This window comes from Chiloscyllium punctatum, chromosome 5, assembly GCF_047496795.1.
Source record: "Chiloscyllium punctatum isolate Juve2018m chromosome 5, sChiPun1.3, whole genome shotgun sequence".
NCBI lineage: Eukaryota > Metazoa > Chordata > Chondrichthyes > Orectolobiformes > Hemiscylliidae > Chiloscyllium > Chiloscyllium punctatum.
Window position 1 is genome coordinate 24,088,579 of NC_092743.1, and position 21,204 is coordinate 24,109,782.

Consider the following 21,204-nt stretch of genomic DNA (forward strand, 5'->3'; position numbering starts at 1 on the left):
GGGAGAGCTGAGACATCGGTGGGAAAGGATTCTGGACAGGACGGATGCTTGAAGTTTTAAGCAGACTTTATAACAAAGCAGAGAGGTGGCAAAGTGAAGTGGATTTGAAAGTAACTTTCAAAGGTAAGCTAAAGGATTAGCCCTTAAAGGTGAAACAGGGAATGAATGAGGAATCATTATCCTTATAAACTAATAAACTAATCCTTATTGTTGCAACATGCGAATTGAGTGAGATGGCTGCATGAGCTTCAACAAGCAATAAAACATTTCACATTTACGACCATGATCCTACACTTTTGAATTGTACAGCAGCAGGCAATTCACGCAGAGCAAGCTCACAATGTCATATGATATAAAACATGTAACTCGCTGATAATATGCTATCAGTTAAGGGATAGGTATTGTCCAGAGTGAAATTTCTTCATCTAGTTCAATACAGTCGAATGGGATCACTGACATCTACCTGTGAGGATAACTGGAATCTTGACCCAATGTTTCCCCTATTAGGCAGCAGCTCCAGAAATGAAGCATTGTCTGAGTAATGCAGTTGAGTGTGAGCCTGGATTATTTCACTCCGACTTCTGTCGTGAGACTTGAACTTAAGAAAATCTGACTCCAAAGGAGGATGCTACCAACCAAGTCCGAGCTGACACCACTGCACTTTGACAAACCTATATTTTTGGAGGAATGTTTGTGTTCACTTGTCCAGTTCACAATACACGTGAAGACACCTAACACAAAATTCCAATGCCTGACAAGTGCATGTCTCATGATCAGACTGTTCCAGATAAGGCACTAAATGAGGACAGTACAGAGAAGAAGTCAGGACATTAAACAATTAAAGGAGGTGATCTGACATTATTCTGGATGCACTATGAAATTAATAAGTCTGATAAAAACCGGATTGTCTGATTCAGAATTAGAGCGATGGCAATCCTGTATGACGTTAAACAGAAACTGGCAAACACTTTCAAGGTTACTTCTCCAGAGATTCCTCTGCTCTTAGAATATTTCATCATATACAAACATTGACACTGTGTGCTATTTCATGAGAAATTGTGTAGAAATGTCAGAGAATTCAACTGTATTAGAAAGGAATTACTAACATGCTAAAATACAGATTTGGTGCTTGAAGATAGTCTCTCTTAATAGTAATTTAATGTCATAACTTGTTTCCACTTTGTTATATCTCACATGCCTCTGAAGTGCATTAAAACAGTCTGTATTGGATTTAGCTGACAATGATTCATGTCCATTGGGCCGCTTTACTTCCAATTGTCTTGTTATGATGATGAATAAACCTGGTCCATCTGCAATATAAAAAAACACAAAGCACTTCACTGACAAATACTTTGTTTTTTTAAATGAACAAAATAAATGGATAATAGGAAAAGTATCAATTAGACTAAAAGTTCACACATATAGTAATACATACTTGAGCAGGTTAGTTTTATGAATTTCTGTCTCATTTTGGACTACCACCTCTGAAATTGATAAGCAGGAAATTATAGATTCCCTTTTCATGATGTTAAAGTTAACAGAGAGAAAACTAGACATCCTGCTCTTAAATTACACCAACCGTGTAAAGTCATGCAAAAAACTCTTTGGAAACAACACACAAAAAAAGGACTTAAAAAACCATTATATAAACAGAAACGTAGTTTCTTGAAGCTGGAGCCACAGGTAGACAGGGTGTTTGGTAAACTTGGCTTCATTGACCAGTGCATTGAATTTAGAATTCGGGATGTTATGTTGTAGCTGTACATAACATTAGTTAGGCCGCATTTGTTTTAATGTGTTCAATTCTGGTATTCCTGCAATAAGAAAGATGTTGTTAAACTTGAAAGGATGCAGAAAAGATTTTCAAGGATGTTGCCAGGGTTGGAAGACTTGAACTAGAGGGAGAGGCTGAATAGGCTGGGGCTATCTTCCCTAGAGCATCACATGTTGAAGGGTGACCACAGAGATTTATAAAAACATGATGAGCATGGATAGCGTGCATAGCCACGTTTTTTTTTCCAGGGTAGGATAGTTCAAAACTAGAGAGCAAAGGTTGAAGGTGAGAGGGGAAAGATTTAAAAGGGACCGCAGGGGCAACTATTTCATGCAGAGGGTGATGCGTGTATGGATTATGCTGCCAGAGGAAGTGATGGAGGCTGGTAAAATTACAATCTTTAAAAAACATCTGGATTGGTATAGAAATAGGAAGGGCTTAGAGGGATATGTGGCAATTGAGACTCGATTAATTTAGGATATCTGGTCAGCATGGACGAGATGTGCAATTGTTTCCGTGCTGTACAACACTATGATTCTACAAAAAAAGCTGGATATACTTGGTAGTTCACAAACGCACAGGTTAGAATCTCAATCCTATCTGGTTATCAGAATTTATAATTATTTTATTTGAATTTATGAAGTGCTCTGAAGATAATTTCATGAGATGGAGTTTCAGGAGTTGGAGGAGAAAGGAAACCTGAAAACAGATTACCTGGTTGTTATCAAAGAGGTTAGTAATGTCAATATGATTTAATTTTTTCAGTTTGCAAACCACTTTGCAGTTGATACCCTTGGCTTCAGTTGGAGCATTACATTATACATTGATGCTACAAGTCCTGAAGTGTTTATGAATGAAAAGGTCTTCATTACTTGAAACTCGCATGCTAGTACAACCAGTACAGTTGATTCTGCTGTAAAGCATATTTCTTCAACGGGAATTGGATTTAACATGATTGAAGAATTTAGTCCATTATTTGTAGAAAGCAAAATTTCCTTACGTATATTGTCTATAATACAATTCTGACCCCATTAGTTTAAATGGCGCAGTTATTGCATGATTTTCTTATTACGTGAGATCGCACGAGAACAGAACTATCGCGTAATATCAGAACCGACTGGACATTCATTTGCAGGTTTTACTTATTTTTTACTGGTTTCTCCCTCCAAAAAGATTTGGGGGACTGGAGAAAAATGAATTACATATTTTCCAGACTGAAGCTGACAGCAACTGAGCAGAAGCTTCCTTATTTTGGAAAAGTTCAATAATAGTCTTTGCTTTTCTTTAACATATTCAGCAATGGGCATGTGCTGAAGTGATGGAATACTCATTTCCAATACGATGATGTAACAACTAAAGCCTTCACGTCTTATGCATCACAGGGGTAAGACACAGAAGCAAACATTCACCTCAAGTGGAAACTTGAGACAGGCTCCATCTTAAGGTCATGCTAATGATTATAACCTGAAAACAAACAAATTTGTGAGCAATGTATGTCAATACATACATCATTTGATAGATATGTAAAGACTGTGTCTTTTTATTTTGTAAGTACATCCTAGTTCCATTGTACAGTTGGAGTGCCAGTTGTCTGGACTAGTGGCAGTAATGTTAGTTAAGAAATTACCTGAAGATGGAGTTGATTTACTTCTAAGGAATGATTTGTCAGGGGTGCAAGAATCACTTTGCTTATAATTATAGAAAGTCCAATTGAGGTTAAGGCGATGGAACAGTTGTAGAAATAGATTCTGCGTATTTTCTTTTCCACCATATGTAGTGATCAGGACATTGGCAAACACAGGTCCATTACCAGAAACTACAGCAGAATCCCTACAGTGTGGAAGCAGACCATTTGGCTTAACAAATCCACACCAACCTTCCATCCCATCCTGAACCATTCCCCTACCCTTTCCCTCTACACTTTCACTGACTAATGCATCTAACCTGCACACTAAGGGCAATTTAGCGTAGCCAATTCACCTAACCTGCACATCTTTGGACTGTAGGAGGAAACCGGAGCACCTGGAGGAAACCCACGCAGACACAGGGAGAACATACAAACTTCACACAGACGGTCACCCGAGCTTGGAATCAAACCTGGTCCCTGGCACTGTGAGGCAGCAGTGCTAACCACTGAGCCACTGTGCCACAGTCACACATCAAGCAGGTGTTAGAATACCTGAAACTGTATTTAAGATTAGATAAAGTCACTATAGCCCTATTGGAGAGACAGAGAGAGTTAATTGATGTTGTTCTAACTTGAGGATTACCTCATCTCAGGAGAGAGAAGTTGAGAAGGGAAGTGCTTCATGGTAACTTCAGCTGGTGCGGGAATTGAATCCATCACTCGGCATCACATACCAGCTGAATGAAGTGAGATCAGAGGAAGCATTTAGCATATCCTAGTTAACTGAGGCTCAAGAAGCAGATAGAGATTTCAGTAAATTAGCATAGATAGCTCACATTGAAATTGAGGCTGTAGGAGTTCTAGACTGTTATAATATTAAAAATGTTAATGATGATACATTCCAATCTTTTACTCTGTTACTAACTCCAAGTAAATTCTCAGCCTGTAGTTTAATAAACTCCTGCCTTTATCGTCCTAAGTTTGAGGTGCATCCGCATTCACTGTTTAACTTTGGTGCTTGCACTTTATTTAAGTTCATGGCTTCTACTTTTGTGTTTCAATGACAATAGGAAGATCTGAAGTAGCTGAGTGTTTGCACATATCTTTCAAGATGGTGCAGCACCTCCAAGTTTTGGATGTTTAGTTAGTCCTGTAGTATCTGCTGCTGTATCATATTATGGTGATGACTCAGTGTAAACTCTGTGTCTAGCATAGTCTGTGAGATTTTTTCAGCAGATTGCCTGTCCACGCCAGCCAGGGAGCCATCTTAAGAGACAGCGTTTGTGACTTCTCTTCTGCTATTGTTGAGGCCTCTGCAGTGGCTTGCTCAGGTAGATTCCTCGGTACACAAGCAGAAATGAAGAAGGGTTATACCCAAAACATTGGACTTCTCCATCTCCTGATGTTGCCTGGCTTGCTGTCTCTTCCAGCCTCCTGCTTGTTTACTTTGGATTCCAGTATCTGCAGATTTTTTTGTCTCAAGATGATTTCCTACCAGATTGAAATCAGACACTTAGAACAATGAGCTCCGTTAACTATAGTTTCTACAAGTCAGAACATTTATTAGGAATATATTGGCTTTTTATCATTGGTGGTTTCTTGACACTGAGTCCTGAAGTGGTCATATTCTCGATAGCACTCTCCAGTTTTGCTGGTCAGTGAAATATCACCGCACCATGGTTTGCCTGCTTCTTATAGACTTGGCGAGTGATCTCATGCTTTTAAAAAATTTGAGACACCCTAGCATCATCCATTAAATTAATCACTCATGCAGTGTGGGCATCACTGATTAGGCCAAGATTGATTTGATTTGATTTATCGTTGTCACATGTACCTAAGTACAGTGAAAAGTTGTGTTTTGTGAGCAGCACAGGCAGATAATAACAAACAAGGAAATATAGATCATATTTATTGCCTATCCCTAAATGCTCTGGAGAAGATGATTGTGTGTGCTTTTTACTGATGAAGGGATTCCTGATGAAGGGCTTATGCCTGAAACATTGATTCTCCTGCTCCTCGGATGCTGCCTAACTTGCTATGCTTTTCCAGCACCACACTCTCGACTCTGAGCTCCAGCATCTGCAGTCCTCACTTTCTCCTGTGTCCTTTACTGGGCGGTTACAGACTCCAGTCCGAACTAAGAACATATGAACTCATTGGTTACATAAATCAATGGCAGCTTTTAATTCTTAAACTGTATACACTGTAATAGGTCATAATAAGTCTGAATTAGCCTATGAGCACCAGCTGACCGCTCATCAGTAACACATGACTCACGCCTTAAAGGGACACTGCACCAATATCACATATACTATAACATGTAATAGTGAGGTGCTCTCTTGAACAATGCACTTTACAGCGTGCACCCACATTGCTGTAAGGGAGGGAGTTCCAGAATTTTGGCCCTGCAATAGTGAGGTGAAAGCAAAATATTTTCAAGTCAGTATGGTGAGTGGTTTGGAAATGGTGGTGTTCCCATTTATTTGCTGTCCTTGCCTTTCTAGATGGTCACGATCATGGGTTTGGAAGATGCTATCTGAGGAGCCTTCTGCGTAATAATATTACTGTAGATAGTAATCTTGGCCTTTCGTCATTGTTTTGTACAGCTTCTTTTGAAATTCTGTCTAAAAACTTCAGCCACTTCATATTTCATTTCCTTTTTTATAGTCCATTTGATTGGATCTCAAATACTAGAATATCTTTGTCTAAACTGCATCCAAATCATTATCAATCTAATCCAATTCTGAGCAAAGCCATAGCAAACAATCTCTGAAGGTTTGATGCATACTGACAGTTTTAAGGTTAAATTCTTCATTCTACTTGCACGTAATGTCATGAAATATTCAAACTATTCACAAGAATAATTCAAATAGAGTTGCACCTCCTTAAACTAAGGATTCAAGTTTGAATTTTTATCTCCGGAAATGTCATGTTATAATAAAATGGTAAGGAGCTAATATACTAAAGAAAAGCAATTATTTATATACGGGGATGTGAAGGAAGGAGTCTGACCATCAGTGCGCCATTCAAATATCAAATCTTTCGTGAGAATTTTGATTACCTTGAATGACCTTTTGATATTTCCTGTGGTGAAAAGTGATAGTTAACAGAAACATTACTTAGTCTGACTGTGATGATGGTCTTGAATTAACATCAGTCGGTAAGTCGGAAAAATTGAAAAAATTGCAGTCTCAACAAACCATTTATATTGCAAAACTACTTCAAGTGAAACAGTGGTACAGCTCACTGACCTAATCAGCGTTTAGAACAAAAAAATTGCATTTAATGTTTCACATGACCACTAGACTCTGACTAAGACTGTATGTGCTTTACAGCTGAAAAAAAACTTACTAATGATCTGTAATACTGTTTTAATGCACAATAGTTACATTGCAGTCAAAGAACACACCTTTCCCACTTATTGACCAAAATTGAGGTAAAAAACTCAGAAAAGCCATAGATTGGACAAAATCCCAAGGAAAGTGAACCCATTACCAACAATGTCAATCAGAAAAACTCAAAGATGCAGGTCCAGATTGACAATTCAATATTTTTTGGGATTGGCCTATCCAGGAATACAGTGTGAAAAGCAGGTTGGCGATTTGTGTGGGTGGACAAAGCATTTCAGGAAGTCTGTTGCTGTAAATTGTGATGGTCGTGACCAGTAACAGTGGAGCCTTCGGCAGAGGGAGAAGTTGAACACAAACTCTGAAAGCTATCTTCTTCTCCTGTGGCATCTTAAAGATCACAGTGGAGAAACTCAACTCATGGCAATCTACTTTGCACCTCAGATGTCCCGTTGGTGGCTAATTCTACCAGATGCTGTATCAATATTCAAATGCTCTTCTAGGTTCATAGGGGACCTGTGATGGGCATTGATCCAACAATTCAAAATATTGCATGCTTGGAGTCATAGTGTCATGTAGCATGGAAACAAATCATTTGCTCCAATCCATCTATTTCCAAATCCTACTTGCTTGTGTTTGGCCCATGTCTCTCTAAACCTTTCTTATTCATGCACCGATCCAAATGTCTTTCGGGATTTAGGCATCACTGGCTGAGTCAGCCATTTATTGCTCATCCCTAGTCACCCTTGAGGCAGGGTTAGTGAGCTACCTTCTTGAATTGCTGTAGTCTTTTCGGTGTAGCTATACCCACAATGCCATTAGGAAGAGTTCCACACCAGTGCCTGGTCATGTGCATCTTAAGTATCAGTCTTTAAAGGTTCACTGCAGAGCTTTTAGCCAAAGGTCACGCAAAGGGTTTTAAAAGCTATTGATTCTGATTAAATGATGTGTGGATGGGTTTTGAGTGGTAAAAATGAGGTCCATTTTTAGTTGGAGCTGGAGTCTTCTTCCTACCTCCTTTGGAATTTGACTCTTCCTGATATAGTTCTTGACCATGGGCCAGATTGGCAAGACAGCCGTCAGAAATTCATCAGGTCGCAGCTGGTAAGTCATATTGGGACTCTTGTTTAAGGGTACATGGCTCTCTGTTTCTGTTCAAACGAGACCTGATGCCAAAACAAGGTGAGGAGGGTTCACTGAGAAATCATTCTGTCTGGGCACAGCTCACAACATTAACTCCACACAATTACTTAATCATGGCACCATCAATGTCAGTCTAGCCCCCAATGTCCTTTTTAATGTAAAGAAACATCAAAGGTGCATGTTTAATTCAGATACTACATATGTTCTGGCTGGAGAATCCATTAGATCACTGATCAGCCACAGAGAGAAAAGACCTGACATAATCAGACATGGTTAATCCTGAAATCTCACTTTCCTGAACTTAATCAGGGATTCACTCACTCTGTTACTGTTGATCACAAGGTGAATTTTAAGGCAAGAAGAAATTTGAGTTGGAGAGAAATTTTAGGGTGGAACATCCTTCTTCAAAGCTTTGTGAGCTACTTTGTTTCCTGGACCACCCAGGTCCATGCCATTTTCCTGTTTGTTGGCAGCAACTATGTTCCATGCCCAGAAGTGGTAAATTGAATTTTTCAAAAAGTCTATTAAGACGTCTTTTCAAAGGCCTGAGTGAATCTTACAACATTCCCACCCCACCCTCACCAACAAGGCATCATGGGCAAGGACAATTTTCTGCCTCATAATTCAAAACTTCCTGAAAATACTTTGGTTCAAACAATTGCTTCATTCAGCACCAATTTGCAAACAAAAGTTTAGAATAATTTATGCAACTATAACTTTGTTTAATTTTTGATGGTTGACTTTTACCTAAAACTTTCTGAAGACTTTTATATAAAATAAAGATGTTTGCATAAAATAAAGAATGCAGGTGAAAGAAAAGGTAAAGATATATTATATCAAATTCAATTTAATTGATTCTTATTCACCGAATGTCATAGCTTTGGATGAGCAGTACTAGACTGCACTTCAGAAGAACCAAACTCAATTAGTTGATTAGTTGATAAGTTTCCCAGTGTGCTTCACTATTCTATAAATCTACAATTATATTCAGAGTGTTTATACTACAGTCTATAAAAGTGAAAATTTCATTGGTCAATTAAACTCGGGACAGGACTGTATCTGGCCATGTCAGGGTGTGGGGGATGGGAAAAGAGGTGTGGTTGGGTCTGCATGTAGAGGTTTCAGATCAGAGGAGAAACAGGTGAGAGATGGGAGATGGATCATATGTCTCGAAAAGTCAGTTGTGGGAGAAGGGTTTGGGTTAGAGGGTGGTGGGTGGGATAGTGAGGCTGGGGAATAGCTTGAGGAGATGGTTGTGGTGAATTGGGAGTTCAGTTTAATAGTTACCGAAGAACTAGACTAGATTTGAAATTCTGTAACTTTTTCTGGGTAACTATTAAGCTGAAGTGAATCAGAATACTCCAAATTCCCTAGATTTAAGAGATTGTTTTTTTTTTCAGAGCATTCCAGATAACAGAAATTGCTAATTGGAATTTTTACTTTCTGGGCAACTCCCTTGTAGTTAGCTAAGTCACAATTTCCGCAAAGACCTGATATGCAACTCCAGTCTACCCTACCACAATGATCCACGAGAAAGTGAGGACTGCAGATGCTGGAGATCAGAGTTGAGAGTGTGTTGCTGGGAAAGCACACCAGGTCAGGCAGCATCCAGGGAGCAGGAGAATCAATGGTTCGGAAATAAGCTCTTCCTGATGAATTCCTGATGAAGGACTTTTGCCCAAAATGTCGATTCTCCTGCTCCTCAGATGCTGCCTGACCTGCTGTGCTTTCCCAGCATTACACTCTCGACCCCAACCACAATGAACACCTGCCTCTGCAGAAGTTAAAAACATGCTCTGATAGGAGGAAAAGGTCAAGAGAAAGTTAAAGCTAACAATATCCTATAAATGTTAGTGGATGAGGAGAATGGGAAAAGAACTTGAGAGTTGGTTGGTTCAGTTCACTGGATGACCGGGTTTTTATCATGTTGAGTGACATCAACATTAGCTGAGGTCACTATCAAGGTCCTGCCTTCTCAACCATCCCCTCATCTGAGGTGCGGTGACTCCCATATTAAACCCACCATGAGTTATCTCTCTCATGAGAGAGCAATCTATGATCCTTGGGAACTATGGTGACTTTCACTTCACTTCTAAATCTCTTGGTCAGTGGAATAGGAAGTGTTATAATAAAAAAATAAGTATTACCTTGATTCTGATTTTATTAATAGCAATAAACTCTTGCTATTAGATCTTTATCCTCACTTGTACTGATGAGTTTGCAGTTTACCAGTTTACTCTGCCCGCAACCATTTGTTTCTGGTGCGGCCTGTTTGCCGAGAGACATATTGCGAAATGTGTTAGCTTTCTTAATTCCTCACACTGACCATTATGCACTGCTTATTGCTATTACTGGGAATGTTTGTTTTGCAAAAAAAAAGTCGAAAGGCAGGGTAATCAAAGTTTCATGTCAGTTAATGTTTAAAGAGGCAAGCCATTCATGCAAAGCGCAGAGAGGAATAATGCTTCACTTATCTGCTGGCTGCAGCCCCAGGCAACTCAATTGCAAGTGGTCCCAGTGCGAAAAAGCCTACCCACCCAGGCACTTTAAAATAGGGATTAAAGCAGGAAAAGATGCTTAAAAGATGGCAGGTCAGATTCGCTGTTTTCTGCAGTTGCCCCTGATTAACTTTTTAGTCCCGCTCTATCATTTTTCCACAGGACTTAGTGATAAAGCCAATTTACATAGAGGACATGCTCAACAACTTCAACTAATCCTTCCTATGTACAATTCATAAATAATCATTTACTTTTTTCTGAATTTTGCATGTTAATTGATGGAAATTTCTGCATGTAGCAAGTTCAGATGAAACTTGCAGAATGAAAAGTGATGAAAAGCAGAATGCATTGTAACCCATGCTAGATAACTGCAAGGCTGCTGTCAGAATTAGTGACTGTGCTGCATTCTATTCTGTATCTGCTCCAACATGAAGTTTATGGGTGGCACGGTGGCACAGTGGTTAGCACTGCTGCCTCACAGTGTCAGAGACCCGGGTTCAATTCCCGCCTCAGGCGACTGACTGTGTGGAGTTTGCACGTTCTCCCCGTGTCTGCGTGGGTGTGTTCCGGTTTCCTCCCACAGTCCAAAGATGTGCAGGCCAGGTGAATTGGCCATGCTAAATTGCCCGTAGTGTTAGGTAAGGGGTAGATGTAGGGATATGGGTGGTACGCTTCGGTGTGGACTTGTTGGGCCGAAGGGCCTGTTTCCACACTGTAAGTAATCTAATCTAAAACAAAACTCAATTTTATTATTCTGTGATATCTTCTAACAACTCACTGCCGTAAGCAAATATTTTCATTGCTTGAATTAAAATCTGAATACATTTTTATGCCTGGGGGAATATTATCCAGTTTGAAATGCACTTGCTTGTGGAACTATATGGGTGACAAAATTATCTCCACTTTCACAAAATAGAATTTTCAAGCTTTGCTTTGATATCTTTGCAGAAGCTTTCTGAAGAATTTGTCCCAGCCTCAATCTCAAGAAGACACAAATCCTTTACCAACCTGTCCCAGGTCAAGTTCCAGTCCATCCCTCCTTTAGGATTGATGGAGAAATCCTTCTAAACTTGGAATATTTCCCCTTCCTGGGAAGCTACTTCTCATCGAAGGCTGAATCGATGCGGAGATTCAACATCACATCCAATCTGTCAGCGCAGCCTTGCAATTCTAAGGATGAGAGTCTGATGGCTGTGACATTATTTTGATACAAAAATCCTTTTGTATAAGGTCGTCATTCTTTCATTTCTTCTATATGCCTGAAAAACATGGAGCATGTGTAGATGCCACCTCAAGACATTTGAGAAGCACCATCAATTTTGTTTGAGATGGATTCTCCGCATGAGCTGGGAGGTGTCCCTGAAGCAGCTATTAGCACCAGTATTGAGGCCATAATCATCTGAAACTAAGTCTGTTGGACCAGCCATGTGCTTCAAATACCTGAGTTCTGACTGCCAAAGCACATCATCCTCACCCAGCTCAAGGAAGGCACTAGAATAAGAGGAGGATAAAGGAAGTATTTTAAGGACTCCTTGAAGATTTCCCTTAAGAAACGCAACATAGATGTGGGGAACATAACTTGTCAGGATCACCCGTCAGCAAGAGGAAGTATGGAAAAGACACAGGAAGAAGGAATGCCAATTATCTCAAGGCTAAGGTCCTTGGAAACAGAAGCAAAATGTGTGGTCAATGATGCAGTTTAGGATCAGGTTTATGAGTCACACAAGGACACAGGGGCACAGAATTTCCTGGGTGGGCAATCATACTCATTAATGAGTGATGTCAACAATATAGTAGAACAAGATGAAATAAAATTTTAGTTTGATTTGAGATGCTTCAATATGGAACTGAACACAAGGATCAGAAGGTCACAAGTCGACCTGCAGTCTATACAATATGATATTTTCCCAGAGGAACACTCCTGGTGCCTTGACGTTTTGTCCGCTGATAGCCTCAGGGATGCATGAAAGAAGGCTACAATTAGAATCAGGGATGACTTTAATTTACCTATAGATTGGGCAAACCAAACTAGCAGTGGTATTCTGGAGTCAGATTTCCTTGATTGTGTGTGACCTTTTTAGAACAATACACAAAAGTACCAACCAGAGAGCAGAGGACTATTCTAGATGAAGCAATGTGCAATGAGAAATAATTAATGAACAACCTTGTTGTGCAAAATCTTTTGGGGAAGAGCAACCATAATATGATAGAATTCTTCATTAAGGTGAAGAGTTATTAGTCAGATCCAGATCTGAGGTCCTGAATCTAAATAAAGAGAACTATGAAGATATGAGGCACAAATTGGCTAGGATATACTGGGGAACCATACAAAAGGGCTGGTAATGGATAGGCAATGCTTTTGATTGAAAGAACACCGACACAAACTACAACAATTCTGTCTGGAGCAAAAATAAAAGAGGAAAGGTGGCTCAACTATTGTCTCACCAAGTCCCTGTATAACTGAAATATTACCTCTCTAATGCAAATCTGTTTTCACCACATCTTTTTCACTTCTCCATTCTAAACATGGGATTGTTACTGGTTCTACCAATACCTGGCCCATTTCTCATCAACTGCATTTGATCAAATTAGGATTATCTTCATGAACAGCTGTTAAAGGATGAATGAAATATTTTTATATTTGTTTCATGCTCTATGTTCTAAAACATCAAATTACAGCAGGGGTTCCAAGCCTACGGCAAGTCACAATTTTATAATGTGCAAATGCATTTCTGTAACCACCCTGCAGGCACTGTCATTTGCAGTTACAAATTACCAAAGCTACCTAGTGCACATGTCAGCAAAGATAATTCTCTTCATAAAGAAAGACTTTGTGTGGTAGTTTCCTGCATGCAGTCAGAATCTTAGTGTCACCACTCTGCCATACCTCAGAGCAAAGTTTTACATGCCATCTTCCACTTTTAACCTCATTAATTATGCAAGCAGAATGTTGGTCGCTTCTTAAGGAATCTATTGGTGAGCAAGACAGAAGTGAGAATCTATTGGTGAGCAAGGGGGCATAGCTTTAAATTAAGGGGGGGTAGATATAGGACTGATGTTAGGGGTAGGTTCTTCACTCAGCGAGTCGTAAGTTCATGGAATGCCCTGCCAGTAGCAGTAGTGGACTCTCCCTCTTTATGGGTATTTAAGCGGGCATTGGATAGGTATATGGAGGATAGTGGGTTAGTGTAGGTTAGGTGGGCTTTGATCGGCGCAACATCGAGGGCTGAAGGGCCTGTACTGCGCTGTATTCTTCTATGTTCTATGTTCTATGTTCTAAGTGCTTGCCATTAGCCAGATTTTTGAATTTTCTCTTTGTACAAGGTCTAAGATGAACATTTCACACCACTGATGATGCTAAAAGCCAGGAATGATCCCAGACCTTGTTGTGTTTGAACCTGATGATCAAGACAGTGATCTGGAGGTGTTGGTGGATGGTGTGATGCAGAGGAGAGCTGACCTCTTTCCTCTGGACTGCTAGTTGAGGCCACACCACTGGGAACAACTAACTTGGGCAGAAGTTGTGATATGTGAGGGTGTTGTCTCCCACATGAAGAACACCTGAGGGTGCTACTAGAAGGTCAATAATTTTCTGTACTTCACAGGGGTATGTGCCACCTTGTCTTTGACCCCACACTCCAAGGGCAAGTTCTTAGTCTAACTCTGCCAGTGCACATACATCTCACCAAGGCTGATGGACTGCAACACTCAAAATCACATGTATCATGTCCACTCAGTTCTCACCTACTACATCCTTCCAAAGCATTAACCCTTCCTGCTCACTCACGGGGGCACCTCATCACTGCTCTTCCTCATTCATCATAACAACTGCTTTTCAATCATACTCAAACTCTCCCTTTGTCCCATTTTAAGTAAAACTGGCCCACAACTAATGAAAGTAGGCATCAGTCTTCTAACTCCATATGATAAGAAATAGTGGAGTTAGCCAGAAAACATCTAGCTCATTCATATGTGAATGAGGCGACACCAATACTAATCAATGCAAAAACAAATTGCTGGAGAAACTCAGCAGGTCTGACATAGAGAGAAGGCAGAGTCAATATTTTGAGTCCAGTGACCCTTCTTCAGAACTAATTACAGCTAGGGAAAGATTGGTGTGTAAGCTGAAGATCGACTGGTGCAGTGGGGACAGTAAAGAAATGGAGATGGAGCCCAGAGAGAGAGAGAACAGAAATTGGACAAAGTAATGCGTACAGTCTGACATTATCAATAGCTGCTAATGGGCACCGTTAGTATCTAACAATGGGGTGTATATGATAGCAACTCATGTGATGATAAGGCCTGGTGTGTCGGGGGGTTAGGGTAAGGACATAGGAGAAGGTGCTCACGCCCTAAAATGATTGAACTCAATATTGTGTTCTGAAGTCTCAAGTGGAAAGTGAGATGCTGCTCTTTCCACTTCACTGGAGCACTGCAGCAAACACAAGACAGATGTTGGCCAGGGAACATGGTGGTGTATTGAAATGGCAGGCTACCAGAAACTCAGGTTTTCTCCACAGTGGTCACCCAATCTGAATTTCATCTCCCCACTGGAGAGGAGGACATATTGTGAGCAATGAATGTAGTAGATTAGATTGAGTCAAGTGCAGGTAAATCGCTGCTTCACCTGGCATATGTGCCAGAGGCCTTGAATGGTGAGGAGGGTGCAAATAAATGGGTAGGTTTTATGACTTCCGCAATTGCATGGGAAGGTGTCATGGCGGTGTGGGGTGATATTTGGAGCATAGAGGGACTGGATCAGAGTGTCCCGGGGGAGTGATCACTGTAAAACTCTGACAGGGAGGAGAGGGGACTATGTGTCTGATACTAGCTTCCTGTTGGAGGTGTCGGAAATGGTGGCTAATGACCCTTTTGGATTTGGATGTTGATAGGATGGTAGGTGAGGACCAGAGGCACCTTATCAGCATTAAGGGCAGAAATAAAGGAAATGTGTTGGATTTCATCTATCGCTCACTCTTCCTCCCCTGCGTCCAGTCCCCCATCTTCAGCATATGTACCAATCTTTTCCCAGGTGCAATCAGTTCTGAAGAAAGGTCACCGAACTTGAAACGTTAACTCTCCTTTCTCTCCACAAATGCTGCCTGACCTGCTGAGTTTCTCAGCAATTTCTGTTTTTGCTTCAGATTCTCAGCGTCCATGGGTCTTTGTTTTTAGGAATGTTGTGCTGTACTGCTCTCACAGTCCAACTAGCTGACTCAATTTGTATACAGTTCTGGGCATCACTTCATAGACAAAATGTGAGAAGCCATGGAGTGATCTCAGAAGTGATTTAGACAATAGACAATAGACAATAGGTACACGAGTAGGCCATTCTGCCCTTTGAGCCTGCACCACAAGAACGGTTCCAGGGATGAAACATTTCAGTTTTGAGGATAGTTTGAAGAAGTTGGGACTATTGTCCTTTGAGAGAAGAAGACTAAGGGGAGATCAGAAAGAGGTTCCCAAAATCATGAGGGAGAAACTATGGTGGTGGCAGGTTCAATTAATTTCAAATGGGCATTGGATGATCAGTTGAATGTGCCAGGGTAAACAAGCAGGAAGTTGACTCATTTGAGGAGTCTGTGCAGCCACAACGGGCTGAATGGCTTCCCCCTCCATGACTCATCATTCTTTTGCACAAGCTTTATCCATCTTCTCCAAGTTAAGTTTTTCTCTTTTCATGCAGGCACTCATGACACTCAGTGAACCTCCGCAAAGAGAACGGTGTTGGAGATGCTGAGTTACAGCCCCATCTCTGGGGAAGATGTCAGTAAAAGCCCACAAGAAGCACTGGCAAAGCTTTCACTTGCACCCTCTACCAGCTCAAGACTTTCACTTCAGTGAACTCTCTTTCTGAATCAGGGTAATGGACACAATCTGATGGGTACACCACTGACACGCCACTGCAGCTCGTTGAGGAAAGAATGCTTCAGGTCTCTGCAGAGATCCAGTTGAAGGTGTGCCCCAAATGCTTGGCACAAATAACTTGCTCAACATGCAGAGGCATAGGAACATCATGCAGATTTGTCAGTGGTAATCAGTAAATTGGAACTAAGACCATTGATGTTCTCATTGCTGTTGTAGCTCTGGCATGCAAGCACCATGTCTCCATGGAAATGATATTGGCTGCTTTGGGGAATCACAATAAGATCTATAAATGTGGGACCTCATTAATCACTGTATCTCCTTGGTGAATCCAGTCCTAATACTTCTCTCTTTGGAATCAGTACTTGCTGAAGCTGCTCCTATCGCTGTCTCCTTCTGCATTATCTTTGCCGAATCGTCAAGGCCACAAAGACTCCAGTGTACAATTTTAAATTTGCTTTCTTCCACAATCCACCAAAGATGTGAGATCATGAACAGGTAATCTGGCAGGAATGTCAGACAGATAACTCAATTGCATTAGAGAAACCCCTGAGCCCTCACATCCACAACAATAAAGGATCATGTTATTCCCTTCCACAGGTTGCCATGGAAGTTTCCTAGGGAGGTAATAGTGATACTCAATAAGAGGCTCTGATATATGTGACCCTTATCCAATTGTAAGGTGGACAACCAAGGTTTCATGCTGCATTTAGAATAGAATTTTGCCAGTTCGCTACCTTGACAGCCCTCACAACTCCATAATGTAAAGCTTTCCTTCCACATCAGAACCCATGTCCTTACATATTTAAAAGTTCAATATGAGAATTCGGCAGCTGTGAAATGTCAGCTATCAGAACTTGCTGCAGAATTCAGTTGTCAAGTGGGAAATTCATGTTCCATTTTTAAGTTGCTTGTTCTCAAGAATATTGACACTTTGGCAACGAGGCAATCTGAGTGCACACTGTAATGCTCATGGTTCCTGGAGGCCCTAATTTTAACTTTGTATTCTCGCACAATTAACAACCTGCCAATAAAATGCGGCATTATTTAATCAGTGAAGGAATGATTATGGCAATGTGCCTCGGAGGACTTACCCCAAAATAAACAAAGAGGTCAGGCAGAGATTTAGTTTACTAGTTAACAGGAGTTAAAGTAGATTTTAGTCTGTTAACTTTTCTGGGGGAATGATAAATCTTGAGTGAGTCACAATCTTTAGAATTTTCTGACATCTGTGGGGTTTTTGGAAGGTCAGGGCATTTGCCCTTTGGAACTTTTTATTTCCCAGGAAATTAACTCAGAGTCAGCTGCTTTGCAATAATGCAGATCCCAAAGCACCTTCCAAACTACACTGCTCCAGTGACTATCTGGCCATTAGAATACATGGGCCATTATTATAAAAAGCAATCCATTCATTAGACATTCCTTTATTCACTCTTTGTATGAAGGCTTGAACCCATTCAAAATAAACAGCTACCTAGCCATTGATCCCCATGAAATTGCAATGTGAGCTGAACTAAAAAAAATCTGACATGAACATGAGCTGATTCTAAACTGAAACAAAGACCTTCAGATGTTGGAAATCTGAAACAAAAACAGAAATTTCTGGAGAAACTCAGCGGGTCTGGCAATGTCTGTGGAGAGAAAACAGTATTAATGTTTTGAGTCCAGTGACCTTTCTTCAGAATCGGTCAATTCTTTAGCAGATTCTACTTCAATCAGAATATGGTACTTATTTTGTGAAGCTTTTGTTTATAATTTTAAAAAAAACATATCTACGACTTACCTGTTTGGAAGCTCCTGGTTCCTTTTATCGGATTTTTCATTGAATAAAATCCAACGGCCAGGGGTTCAAATGTTAAAGAGTGAGAAGTCACTTAAATACTGGGCTGGAAAGGCTAAACTGGTTCTTTATTCTTGTTAAACTTGTTGACACTCTAATTTTTAATACAATGTAAGTGGGTGTGTCTTGGAATATAATCAGGCCCTCATTGACAAACAGCGATTTTTTTTTGATTTACCGGAGAGCTATACCTCACCAGAATGTGTCTTGCTGATGAAAAGAAAGAACAGACATTTTGAAATAATCAGTCAAAGCATTGGGTATTTTAAAAAAATCCAAACAGGAGAAGATAGTGACTTTCTGATTACACTGCTGATGTATTGTTGGGATTCCAAATTATTGAAAATTGAATCCTTACAGTGTTGAAACATGCCCTTCAGCCCAACAAGTCCGCACCAATCCTCCAAAGAGCAACCCACCCAGACCCATTTCCCTACCCTATTGCTCTTCATTTACCCCTGACTAATGCACATAACCAATACATACCTGAATACTATGGGAAATTTAGCATAGCCAATTCACCTAACCTGCTCATCTTTGGATTGTGGGAGGAAACCAGAGCACACAGAGGAAACACACAGAGGAAACACACGGAGAATGTGCAAACTCCACACAGACAGTTGCCTAAGATTGGAGTTGAACCTGGACCCCTAGTGCTGTGCAGCAGCAATACTAACCACTGAGCCACCATGCTGCCCTAATTGATAACCATCCTAATCGGAGTAGGCAGTGGCACAGCAGTAAAATCAATGGATTAAGGTTAATTCTCTGAGGGCATGGGTTCAAATCTCACTACGGTAATAGAGGGAATTTAAATTCAATTCTTAAAAAAATGGAGCACAAAACAAAACTCATCTAATGGTGACCATTTTTAATTGCTGGAAAACCCTTCTGGCTTGTTAATATCCTTCAGTGAAGAAAATCTGTTATCCTTACCTTATCTGACTGTCATGTGAAGCCACAGCAATGTGTCTTACTCCCAAATGCTCTTTGAAATAGCAAGCCATTCAGTTGTATAAAACTGCTACAAAACATGAAAGTGACTAAACTGGATGGATTACCTCACTTCAACCCAGGCAATGGAAATTAAATGGCCAATTTATGTCTGTCGACCCATTATCAATCAACATTAGTGGCTTTATGCCAAATTTGAGAGAGTTGTCGAATGGAATGGCGAAGCAACTGCCTGAATCATACTTTACAGGCAATGTCCCAGATACTTCCACCACTATCCTGAGGTAATGTTATCCAAATAGATCCACTGTGGGGGGTAACACACGAGGAGTTTTCTCTGAAGTCTCATGGCATTAGAAACACGAACAAGAAATCCTTCTGCAGATATCTGGTCACTGCTACAATTTACCCTCCTATAGTTCATGAATCATTATGTCTTCATGTTGAACACTAATTGGAAGAAGCATTGAGGGTGGTGAGGATACAGAATATAATTTGTATTAGGGTGTTATATATTGCATGTTCAGAACTCAAAACTAATTAGCTGAGAATCAACTGCACATGTAAATGTTCCTGTGGGAGCGCATGCACAGCTGCACCAAGTCTCCTACCCTCGCAGCATGGCAGTTGTAATAAAAAAAGAAAGCTCTGAAGTGTGATTATTTCAAACACCTGAGAATCAAAAGATAACCAGAAGACAAACAGGACACATAACGTTGTTGCTCTGAAGGCCTCCAGATAACCTTCAATATTCACCAACAACAGCAGCTTGGTAGTATTCCTGACTGATATCTAAAGGATAGACCTGCTAGAATGCATCTGTAGACAGGCAGGAGGCTGGAAGAACACAGCAAGCCAGGCAACATCAGGAGGTGGAGAATTCGATGTTCCGGATGTAACATTTCTTCAGATCCTGTAACTCCTCAGATGCTGAGTCAATCCTTCTACATGTGCACTTATACCCAAACATTATCAAAGCTTGGGCTAATGTGGCAGTTAATATTTATGCCAACAAATACTAGACAACCACCATCTACAGCAAGAGGATTTTAACCGTCTCCCCTGACATTTTATGGCACAACTATCATTGAATAGCCTACTATCAATACTCTGAGGGTTACCAGTGACCCTCAACCCGGCATATAAAAACACTGTGGTTGCAAGAGCAGATCAGAGGCACACAATATTGTAGCAAGTAAACAACCCTTTAATTACAAAATCCTGTCTGCTATCTACAAGGCAATTATTGGAGTTTCATGGATACTGTTTACTTGCCTGGATGAGTACAGATCCAACAGCCCTAAAGAAACTCAGCAATATGTAGGACAAAGTAGCCCAATCCTCCAACCAATGCACAGTGGCAGTAAACTGTGTCATCTACATAATGCACAATTATAACTTATTTTCCACAATCACATTAGATTGGAAAGACTCTTCAAATTGCACTCATTTTCTCTGGTGCACCAGAGGTTTGAGATTTTTTTCATATGAGAAAATTATGAAGAAACTGATTCAAATGCAAGCATTAAATGGTGCAACTCAGCCATGATTATAAATCAAGTTAAATAAATCAAGTTAGAAATTGTAAAAGAGTTGTTAATTTTGGTGATTATATATTCAGCTAATGTTTAATACAATTTAAAATGAATTCTGAAATACATCTCTGAATTACAGAATCCCTACAGTGCAGATAGAGGCCCTCTGGCCCATCAAGTCTGTACCGACCCTCCAAACAGCATCCTACCCTATCCCCATAGCCACACGCCTAGTCGAGCTAACCTGCATATTCCTGGAAACGTTGAGACAATTTAGCGTGGCAAATCCACCTAATCTGCACATTGTTGAATTGTGGGAGAACGCCAGAGCCTCCGAAGGAAACCCAGGCAGACAATCACCCGAGGCTGCAATCAAACCTGGATCCCTGGGGCTGAGAGGCAGCAGTGCTAATCAGTAAGCCATCATGCTGTCCCATGGACTAGAGTGGGCTAGAATTTTCTGTCAGCAGTATATCAACAGCTTTCTGCTTTTATTGAGACTGTTTTCTCTGACCGTTCCACAATTCTATAAGGGACAAGCAAGGCGTAGAACAAGGTCATCTCCCTTCAGCTTCCCTCTGAGGTTGGTGGGAGCAGTTCAATGGCAGGGGTCAAACACAA

The 21,204-nt window shown here is 40.6% G+C and overlaps 1 protein-coding gene across 1 annotated transcript in view; it reads right to left on the reverse strand.

Moving 5' to 3' along the window:
* Positions 1-811: 811 nt before the first annotated feature.
* The window catches only part of tsnare1 (T-SNARE Domain Containing 1), a 908,766-nt gene continuing 888,373 nt past the window's right edge, over positions 812-21,204 (reverse strand). Inside the window, exon 12 of the mRNA XM_072569955.1 lies at positions 812-1,310. The gene's annotated coding sequence lies outside the window, so the exon portion shown is untranslated. The remainder of the gene's footprint in view (positions 1,311-21,204) is intronic.